Genomic DNA, 12,103 nt, shown 5'->3' on the forward strand with positions numbered 1-12,103 from the left:
GTCCTACATTTTTGGAACGACATTGACTTGACAACTATTTTCCGGACTTCCTTTGCGAATTGAAACATAATGTCCATGGAGATTTAGGTCCTATGCATTCAATAAATAAACAACATTTTCACAATACCAAATAAAGATCGATAACGGTTTTGTGAAATTAGTTTACTAATTTATATTGCAGTATTGAATAATAAATATTGAATGGCAAAATCACAGTGGAAGCAAAAACAAGAAATGCTACAAATCTATGTACTATAGGGATATGAGTTTTGGAAATACAAACTTTTAAAATTTATTCCCTTTCTGAAAGCATGTTTTTAAGATTTGTTTTTTTAATATCGAAATATCGACTATAGATTGCATTACATTAATTAAAAAGTGTTATTATTGAAGAGCATTTACGTAAATTTATGTGCCAAATAAAACATTGATGCTATCCGCGTAGAAAGGCAAACAGTGACACAACTTACTTACTCAGGTGCACAGAAAAGAATATTTCAAGAATTTTTACATATTTTCGTCGTGATGTAGTTTTTTCATACGTTACAGGTACCTCACATAAGATACATGTGTACTTTCTTATATCCATCCGAAATCCACTATTTTTTCAAAAGTATGTAAGATTTTCATGAGATGCAAAATCACTTTCTTATTTTTCTCTATATTCTCTCACATTTCCTCTCTTGTTTGGTAAACGCTCTCAACTTTGTTCTCGTTTTCTTTTGTATGGTCTCGTCGTCCGGGACGATTCGTCCCACCATCCAAAAACCACGACACAACATCCACCATCGTCTCACCATCTCATTGAGACATTATCAACAAACCACACACACAACAACTACTACTGTCACCACCCTGCCAACATTTTTTCAATTTTTGGAAGATTACTGGTTTTATATACCCATTATATTATACTTAAGTGTATAACGAATCATCCTGAATTGAAGTATTAGCTGTTACCAACACATTATTCAACGGAATTTGTTGCAATCCGGTATCGGGATTATTGCATAGCAAATCTCCCCGCGAAAAATTGTCAGTATTGGTACAAGATTTGGTATACCCTTTATTTGGGTTATATCGATCAATTTCGACAGATGTTAACCAAATATTAGGCTTTAATTACACTATGCGACGCGGAAACTATTAACCATATTTGACACCGCATCGTGATTGAAGACCAAAAATAAGGCACATATCTTCTAAACCGCTTGGAATTTGGGATTACTCGTGGAGGAAAGGTTGTATCTCTCGTCCTATGAACTAAGAGTTCAGAACACCACCGTAAAAAGAAATGTGATATCGATCAACATCCATTTTCCAGTAGTTCAAAAGATTTCTGCAGAATTGCCTGTACTAAAATATTTTTGGCTCTCATTGCGGGGAAATCTCCACGTTTTGGCGTGGACCAACAGTCCAGTGAATATCCCCAAAAGTGAATATACCCAAAACGTTTTCCTTTTCTTTCACGAGTTTTCAGTGCGGCTCCATGTTACCATGACAATAGAAATCGCTAATAGCACAAAAAAATGATATTGAACCTAAATATAAGAAAGGATAATAAAATTACTTAAAAATATTCCAAAAAATATAAACTCAGCACCTAAAAACCGAGTTAAATTTTGATCATAACTGCTCAAACCGCAAATTTTCGCAAAAAGTCTAAACAATTTTCAATTATACATACCATTGGCTTCATTTCTGTACTGGTTGGAAAATAACTAAAACTTTAAGGAAATCCATACTTCTATGTTAATTATTTTGATTTTGAGCAATATTATAACTAAAATATTTGGTAACCATTGCAAATAAGAGGAATTGTTATATGTAGGGTACCACCGTGGTGTAATGGTGCACGCTGAAGGTCGTGGGTTCGGTTCACTGGCCAGTCAACATCAAAATTTTCAGCGGTCACTAAATACCCCTCAGTAATGTTGGCGACATTTCCTGAGTATTTCAGCCATGTAAAACTTTTCTACAAAGTGGTGTCTTAAGACACACCGTTCGGACTCGGCGATAAACAGTAGGTCCCATATCATCGAGATAATATGTATCGGGGTGCACTCATTGATATGAGAGAAGTCTCCCCGTATGGGATAATTATAGGAAAACGAAGCTAAGGAAATTTACTAAATTATTCAATTTAAGTTAAAGCGTGAATTATAGTCCTTTGTATATATAGTCATAATATAGCCATATTTTTAATTTTAAAACATTTTTTCCGTAAGAATAGTCCCCATATAACTGTTCTGATTTTGAAGATCTTATCGATGTTTTCGGCCAAAATTTGATGTAATTTGGAATTTATGATTCCCACTGGCCACGAAACTTCTCACATAAAAGCTGTGGAAAAAAGTCTGCGATTTCTAGTTTCTTGAAATTTGTATCGAAGTTTTTGCCCCCAATGTTGGATGTACTTTGGCACTCATGGTTACCAAGTTCCATGGTTCCCAGTGGTCAGGAAATGTTTGCTCCAAAAATTCTGGACATAAGTACATGTTTTAGAATAGCCCTCATACAGGGACGCAGGATTTCATTTCGGGGGTGGCACACCTTGACTAAAAATCATTAAATTTAAAAGCGTTGTGTAGGGTTACGTAGAGCTAGTTAAAAGGTTTTATATGCAATATTGACACAAAATATATAAATTCAATAAAGAGACTGGACAATATTGTAGATACAAGTTTGAAATTTGAAATAGGGTATAGTAGTCTTTGGTCCTTGGACGTTTAGAATTGGAAATGAACCATATTAAACCACGTTCGGTATAGTCCACATACAAAAGTTCCGCCCGTTATTTTGAAGTTTTTAACCAATTTCTCCAACAGAATTGACGCAATAACTAAAAAATCTTTCAAATGAATATTAACGATACAGGTTTTCATTTTGCTGTATCCCAGAATATTTAACCACATTAGCTCTTATTTCGCTAACATAGATCCACATTTTCGCTATCGTAAGATTTTCGATATTTCGAAGCTATTATTCTAGCTATTAAACATATCGTCCGTAATATGGATTTTGGAAATCTTTTTGGTGGGAGAAAATAAAAGCAGAAAGTGGTTAAAATATATCCACGTTTGAATACAGGGATTGCATTCGGGAATATGTCGAATAGAGTTAGAGACAGTGTTTTAATGTGGTGGAGAAAACATAACGCATTTTCTTTTTCTTTTAAATACATATCCAGATATCACGCACTAACTTCGGTCCCATTAAAAAGTTTTGTATTACTTTTGCCTTATTAAGTTTTTAATTAAACACATTTTGACCACGGGGACTGATTCTGATAAAAAGATCTATGTCAAAAACCGATTAATGCTATTTGTATACGAGGGCTGAACGATAACGATCTGTCCGAACAATGAAAACACGAATATTTACCATCAAAAACGTTTTTATTGTTTTCTTAAGTAGTCTCCAGCATGATTCATATACTGTTTCGTGCGCTCAAACCTATTGGCGAAGCACTTTTTCCACTCCGAATGAGACACCTCCAAAACATTGTTTTTGAACTCTTTTACACCATCTTTCTTTCTTTATGTGCTGAAATCAAATGAAGTCATTGGATCCCCAGTCAAGGCTGTACGGCGGATGAACCATCAATTCCACGTTTTTTTCGATCAAACATGCGCTGCACGGTAGTCGAAAGCACTCATCTAGCGGCGCGAAATTCATAACTTGCAAACGAAGTGAGATACGTCACTGAAATTTTGCACAAACTCAGCTTGTATCCGTGGGTAATAATGGGCCAAATATGAACAATATCGGCTAATGTTTTGATATAGCCCCCATATAACGGTACCTTCCGATTTTCGGTATTTTGAGGATTTAAGCCACAATTTCGTAGCAAATTAGCTGTAATTTGGTATTTAGGGTTCCTAGTGGTCACAAAATATTTTCACCAAAAATTATGAACATAGGTCCACGTTTTGATATAGCCCCCATGTAACCGTACCTCCCAATTTAAGGTATTTTGAATATCATGACCACATTTTTAATACAACTTGGCTGTAATTTTGCATTCCGTGTTCTCACTGCGTTTAAAATCTTCTTGCAAAACATTTTCAATACGGATATATGTTTCGATGTAGCCCCTTTTATGGTACCCCGGATTCGTTGAATTTTTACTTGTTATTCCATATTTAATAACATATTTAGCTATAATATGGTATTATAGTGTCTCCGGGGGTAGAACTCCTCCTTGCAAACATTTCTTAAGATATGTCCATATTTTGATTTAGCTCCCATACAAATGCACAGCTAAATTTGTATGAATTTCATGCAAAATCCCTTATTTTAAAAGTGCAGTCATCAAAAGATTTGCAAATATTTGCAGCCCGAATGTGGTTATTCAGTATCCAGGGAGTCCAATTTCATTCCCCAAAAAATAATCGGACCTAAGTTCGGCCAAGTTTACAAGATGCACTCTATGGAACAAGCGCGTACAACCCATAAAAACACTAAAAAATTGAATTTTTTGAAAATTTGTTGCTATATAACTAATTACCTCCAGACCCTAAACTAATTTTTATAATTTAAATCACACCCTCTGCTATTAATTAAAAATATATCTTGTCCATTTTCATTACGAATTTATTTAACATTTAAACAAATATGAAGTTAATTTTTTTGCAACCATTTTTTAAAATCTGATGCAACAAAAACTCTTGTATTTGATAGTGCATAACTGAGTGAATATTTACAACAATAAAAATTAAAAAAACAAAATCTTTGTCTGCAAAGTGTCTGTAATCGATACAATGGAAAATATTTCGCAATTTTATAGTTCGATTTTTTGACTTTCGCGCCGCTAGATCAGTGGTTTCGTCCAGTGTGCGCTGGTTTGAATCGATGTGTGAGAACTCGCATTGTCATGATGCAGAACGATTCGTCTTCTCTTGTTCGTTTTTCGAATTTCTCAGGAGACTTCAGACAAACAAATTGTAGTGTACCACTCAGAATTAACCGTTTGAAGGTCCGGAACCAAAGCTGTGATATTCGTCATTATTATTAAAATAGCAAAACTGAAAAGTTGTGTTCTATTAGCGGCTTTTGCGATATCTTCGTTGTTTGACCACCTACGACAACCTACGTAACATCTTTGCAAAGGTGATATTTTCTACTTTCATCAGCAGGTTTTGCTTTTGATATACCCCTTTTAGAAGCAGAGATATTCGCTTTGAAATAAAACTTTGGCTTTTTCTCCAAATAAGTTTTTTGCCCATTACGACCCCTAAATATTATCCGACCATCACCATTAACCCTCAAAATTTCGTGACGATCCGATAAAAATTGAGACCTGTAGCGTGATTACAAAAAAATGAAAAAATGGGATGTATTGCCGACTATTGTGATATCTCCGTTATGTGGCCACCTACGCCAACCTACTTTGCATCACTGTAAAGATGGGATTTTCTACTTTCATAGTCAGACTTTGTTTTTGGAAGATCCCCAACCGAAGCTGTGATATTCGTCATTATTATTAAAATCGCAAAAATAAAAAGTTGCGTTCTATTAGCGGCTATTGCGATATATTTGTTGTTTGATCACCTACGAGAACCTACTTTACATCATTAGAAAGGCGATATTTTCTACTTTCATGGTTCTGCTTTTGGTATACCCCATATTGAAGCTGAGATATTTGCTTTGGAAAAAACGTTGTCTTTTTCTTCAAATACGTTTTTTGCCCATTACGACCTAAATATTATCCGACCATCACCAAAATCAAGAGGCTTCTTCATCTGTGTGACCCCCATTAACCCTCAAAATTTCGTGACGATCCGATCAAAATTGAGACCTGTAGCGTGATTTCCAAAAAAGTGGAAAAATGGGATGTATTACTTACTATTGCGATATCTCCGTTATTTGGTCACCTACGCCGACCTAGTTTACATCATTGTAAAGATGGGATCTTCTACTTTCACAGCCAGGCTTTGCTTTTGGAAAGTCCCCAACGAAAGCTGTGATATTTGTCATTATAATTAAAATTGCAAAAATGAAAATTTGGGTTTTATTTGCGACTATTGGGATATCTTCGTTGTTTGATCACCTACGAGAACCTACTTTACATCATTAGAAAGGCGATATTTTCTACTTTTACTGTCAGGTTTTGCTTTTGGTATACCCCGTACAGAAGCTGAGATATTCGCTTTGGAAAAAACGTTGTCCTTTTATCCACATAAGTTTTTTGCCCATTCCGACCCCTAAATATTATCCGACCATCACCAAAATCAATAGGCTTCTTCCCCTCCGGGACCCCCATCAAATTTCGTGACGATCCGATCAAAATTGCGACCTGTAGCGTGATTACAAGGTTTAGATGGACAGACGGACGGACGGACTGACGGACGGACACACATAGCCAGATCGACTCAGCTCGTCGAGACATTCATTTTGGTATATATAAGTATGGGTCTACGACCATTATTTCGATGCGTTACAAACTTTTTGGCCAAAACCAACTTATAATACCCTCCCCACATAGTGGTGTAGGGTATAAAAAAAGATAAAATTTTTATCAGGAGTCGAGAGATACAAACTACGACTTATATACTCCGAATCCTCGAATACTCGCAGTACTGTTTAAGACTACGAAATCCATATTTGGGATTTGCAAAAATTTTAGCAAAGTCCTGACGAAATATGTTATGCCGAAAAAAACTCCATCTGATACCCCAATAGTTGTTGTTTCGGCTTATTTATATCTTAATGGTACGAATAGATGTTTATGGACTCGATGACATTAAAAAACTTTCCAAGGACTATGCCCAAAGATTAATCACTTCTGTTGGCACAGCGGAGGCAAACTTATGAAAATTCATAACTTTTGTTTTCTGGAAAATAAGTAATCAAATATCAGCCGGATTCGCCGACAGGGACATACCCTCAGTCGGTGTGAGTTGAGGCTAACAAAAATCTTTTCCCTAAAAATTGTATATTCATAAACTTTCCGACAAAAATATTGAAACATTTGGGGTATATAACCTCACGATTTTGGGCGTCCCGTATAAATTTGATAAATTTGACTTCGATAAAAGCGCAAAAGAACGGGCCGTAAGATTTACAGCTTTTGGACCAGGAAGCAAGACCGCAAGTTGTACCATTGGTCAAAATGTCCAATGGAATCTTGAACATCTCATAAACTGCGCTTATTTTGAACTTTGTGAGGGAGGTATCCGAAGATGTTGTCCCATATAGATCATATTGGTACTTGATATATATACGTCTGGGGGTAATTTTAGGATATTCAAAGTTTCGGTGCAAGAACTTGCAAGTACAGTACAGTCGCGATAATCCGGACACCACATGTTTCGGCGATGTCCGGATTATCGAATTGTCCGGATTACCGAGTAGTTACAAAAACATATAATTTTGTAAGTTAAAATCATTAATAACGGTCGTTCACTAGATAATAACAGGAGATCTAAGCAAAACGAATTCATGTTAAGCGGGTTGCGACCATTTTTAGACCGGGAGCAGCTATCCTGGGTACAAATTTACTTGTTAATTTTACTCCTCCAGAGTAATTTAGGTGAAATTCCCCGTGTATTTTTGTTGCCTACGACTTCTCTACTATTGGTTTATATGTATTCATAGATTTTTTTAAGGATATAAATTTCGTAGCCCATGTACGGATATTGATTTTCAGAGTACATGGAACACGATACTCTTACGAATTGAGATATAACTTCAGAATTCGAATGCACTCATCTCATTATGGTGAATATATTTTAGCCATTTCTATGAACGTCAGAAACTGACTTTATCTCGTCGGCGAAACCAAAATGTATTGCTTTATATTAATGTATGGAATTTGAATATATTGGATGCATAATTACGAGAATACAACAACAATCCATAGTAGCCGGTAATTTTGTATATCAAAGAATGAAAAAAGGACTCATACCTATTTTTAATAATTTATTGAAATTTCTATACCAGTAGTGGGATTCTCTAACTCATTTTTTGCGTTACCGAAAAAATCGGAACAATTAAAATGATTATAATTAACTATAGTTTTCTGTAAGGTGGCGACCAAAAAAGTTATCGTTAAGTTCTACCTATTGCAAGAGCGCTGTCAACTTTTATTTTAACTTTTCATTCATATTTTTTAATGTTACCGATTTGTATCAGTAGCTCAAGAAATGAGTTAGAGAATCTAAAAAATCTAAACCTAAAAACTAAGCTATTAACCTAACGCTTTATATATTTTAAACATTTCTACGTAAAATGGCCTTGGAATACATTACATGCTCCTAAGGGATTTTTCAGTAATGAACTAATTCCTTTAGAGGAAACAATATCCAACATAGATTTAAAATACTGTTGCTTACCATAATCATCCATCAATGATTGAACGGTAGAAAAATCATTCGACAGATTCTGATAGTGAGTTCCATATTGACTGTATAACTGAGTCAACAGTGAACTTGCAATTTTTTGAGTACGGAATGAGTTTAAATTCTCAATATTCAGTACAAATTTCCGCGATAATGAAATGCCATGGCATAAAGAAATTACTTAGATTGTACTGGAAGTTTCTCTCAAAAAGTATGCGTACGTCCCTGCCCTCATATAAGTTCACTGCCCGATTTGAGCTATTTAAAGTTTTTATCGACATTATCGACCCAAATTGAATGTAATTTGTAGTAATTTTCTGACATTTCTTAGTGATTGCCAAAAATTGTGCACATTGGTATAATAGAACTTAGGTCTGCTCACCCGTGTCTTCGTTAGGAAACGGGGTAAAGACAAAACTGATATTGTGCATGATCTCTAACGTCAATATAATGATCCCGCACATTTCATGTGCAATTGGATGTTTATAACATTTGCGAAGGTTGTTAGCATTGTGCCAATCTAGTTCAAAATCTAGCTTTAACTGGCCCAATCGAAATTCATAAATCCGTGTCCCAAAAGTTAGATCAAACTGATCAAACTGCGGTACCTCCACCACAAAAGTTGAAAATTTTTTGTTAAAATTGGGCGCACGATAACTCTCGAAAGGAAAAATCGATTTGATCCATACTTTGCATATTGTGATTTTTCTATCAGACAAATATCAGGTTAAAATATGATCCAAAAATTGCAGTTTTTGATCAGTTTTCGAATATTTTTAATTTTTTGTAACAGCTTGTCCTCGCACCACCTATTACGACGATACAAGTTTTATTCTGCGGCTAGTACAAACTTCCTTAGTAAATGACTGTAAAAACCCCTACGGTCACCATGTGTAGCGGAACACGCGAGAACTTTCTAACCGGATACTGTGTTGGTCCAACGAATATTCATTATATCCGTTCAATCCTCCGAGTACCTCCCCTATACAATTTTAATAAATTTTCGCTTAAGTACTCTTTAAAGACATGTATCGGGTAGTTTTGACATTTTTTGCAGCACCCCAGCAAAAATTCGTATCCGTTAAGTTGAGTACACATTGTCAGTTTTGAATGACAGCTTTGTTGGTGCTTGCTAGTGTGGCCGTTCATTTTTGTCATTCATCATGCAACCACAAAATGTTTTGTGGTTGCTGGACGGTTGGACAGTTATCGATAACTGCAAAATATCGACATTCAAAACTGACAATGTGTACTGCTCTTTAGTCATTATGTAACCCATATCAAAGACATGTAAACAAAAATAACTACATACTGATATTACTCCTGATTAAGTTATGAGTACGGTGGCGCAGAGGGTGTGTGTCCGACTACAAATCCTACCCAGGGCATGTCGCACACGGGCATGACGCACTGAATAACTAGTTATTCTACGACCACTATAATAACAAGTTATTCTATGAACACTAGAAGTTAAAAAATAAGCTAAGAAACATATGTTCTGATTTGTAGCCGAACACACTGCATACTAGATCACTCGTACGAACATTATGGGTTGTTTAAAAGCTTACATGTGCACTACCAACCGTTCTTTGTTTTTTAACAAATAGTACTCGCCCGACACACTCTGGTCGAAACCAGATGTAGTGGCGCGAAAGTCAACAAATCGAACTATAAAATTGCGAAATATTTTCTATTGTATCGATTACAGACACATTGCAGGCAAAGATTTTGTTTTTTCATATTTGTTATTGTAAAAATTCACTCAGTTGTTTTTGTTGCACCAGATTTTACAAAATTGTAGCAAAAAAAAAAAAAATAACTTCATATTTGTTTAAATTTTAAATAAATTCGTAATGAAACTAGACAAGATTTTTTCTTAATTAATAGCAGAGGGTATGATTTAAATTATAAAAATTAGTTTAGGGTCTGGAGGTAATTAGTTATATAGCAATAAATTTTCAAAAAATTCAATTTTTTAGAATTTTTATGGGTTGTACGCGCTTGTTCCATAGAGGGCATCTTGTAAACTTGGCCGAACTTGGGTTCCATTATTTTTGGGGAATGAAATTGGACTCTCTAGATACGGAATAACCACATTAGGGCTGCAAATATTTGCAAATCTTTTGACGACTACACTTTTAAAATAAGGGATTTTACATGAAATTCATACAAATTTAGCTGTGCATTTGTATGGGAGCGAAATCAAAATATGGACCTATCTTGAAAAATGTTTGCAAGAAGGAGTTCTTCCCCAGGAGACACTATAATACCATATTATAGCTAAATATGTTATTAAATAGGGGATAACAAGTAAACATTCAACGAATCGGGGGTACCATAAAAGGGGCTACATCGAAACATAAATCCGTATTGAAAATATACACTAGGAACCCTAAGTACCAAATTACAGCTAATTTGCTACGAAATTGTGGCTTAAATCCTCAAAGTACCGAAAATCGGAAGGTACCGTTATATGGGGGCTATACCAAAACATTAGCCGATATTGTACATATTTGGCCCATTATTACCCACAGGTACATGTTGAGTTTGTGCAAAATTTCAGTGACGTATCTCAATTCGGTTGCAAGTTATTAATTTCGCGCCGTTAGATCAGTGCTTTCGACCACCGTGCAACGGTGAGCTTTGAACACACAACGCTCGGATTTGTAGTTGGACACGCACGCTCTGCACCACCATACTCATAACATAGTAAGCAGTACATAATATAAGTAGTTAATTTTGTTTACATTACTTTGTAATGGGTTACAAAATGACTGACGGATTCGAATTTTTGCTGGGTAGGGTTATGTAAGCAACGCTTACCGTCGGCGACTTTTGTGTTAACAAAATAATGGTGATGCACATGTATGCATTTAAACAACCCTTAATGCTCGAACGCGTGGTGTAGTGTATTCGTCTATAAATCAAAAGTTCGCATGATCAAATCCAGCAGAGAACGAAATAAGGTAAAATAAAAATATGAAGTGTGTTGAAATTTAAAACAAATTCCACCTCAAATGTTCTAAAAATATACATTTTTAGCTTATTTTTCAATTTCTAGTGGCCACAAAACAACCAGTTATGACAAATATACATATGACAAACATTTTTATACATGTCCATGTTTTACCACATGATTCTGTGAGCAGGGTCCTTTGTAGACAATTTAGGGAAGGGAGAATCCGAAAATAATATTTACAGCCAATTTAATTCGATGGTTAGGTAAAACGCTTCGGAATAAATAAGATCGAGTGGTTATGATGTATGCAGCCACGTTGACAATTTTTTGATAAGATGGTTTAAAATATACAGAGAAACCTACATACAAATACACAGCCATTGCGACTGGAGAATTTTGTTGAAAATTTCAACAATCACCAAAACCGAAATATAATATGCCAGAAAGGACTTTTGTCGGACCTTTGCGAACGTTAAATAATCTAGACCACTACCTGAGCTTACTAGCTTTCCGTAAAATTTCTTTTCAATTGCTGGAAAGCTAGAGACTTCTTTTCTCCATTTTATAATGGACAGAAAGAACACTTTGGCTAAATCGTTTTATCCAATCAAAATATGAAGATTTGCATACCAAAATGTCTGTCGGCAGCTTTCGAGGTGTTACATGAATAAGATAAAAAATATATGGCGGTAGTTCGTTCCTTTATATGAATACAGCTTAAGACAATATTTTTTTAAAGATGCTTAAATGTTACTAAACAATTACTAAATATGTATTTGATTTTGGCTTATAGACAATAACT

General features: G+C 35.1%; 1 protein-coding gene across 6 annotated transcripts in view; it reads left to right on the forward strand.

Moving 5' to 3' along the window:
* Positions 1-12,103, forward strand: part of sff (BRSK family serine/threonine-protein kinase sugar-free frosting) — a 141,973-nt gene that overhangs the window by 44,641 nt on the left and 85,229 nt on the right. The gene's annotated exons all lie outside the window — the stretch shown is intronic.

This window comes from Musca autumnalis, unplaced genomic scaffold, assembly GCF_047663935.1.
Source record: "Musca autumnalis isolate F117 unplaced genomic scaffold, ASM4766393v1 scaffold_4, whole genome shotgun sequence".
Classification (NCBI taxonomy): domain Eukaryota; kingdom Metazoa; phylum Arthropoda; class Insecta; order Diptera; family Muscidae; genus Musca; species Musca autumnalis.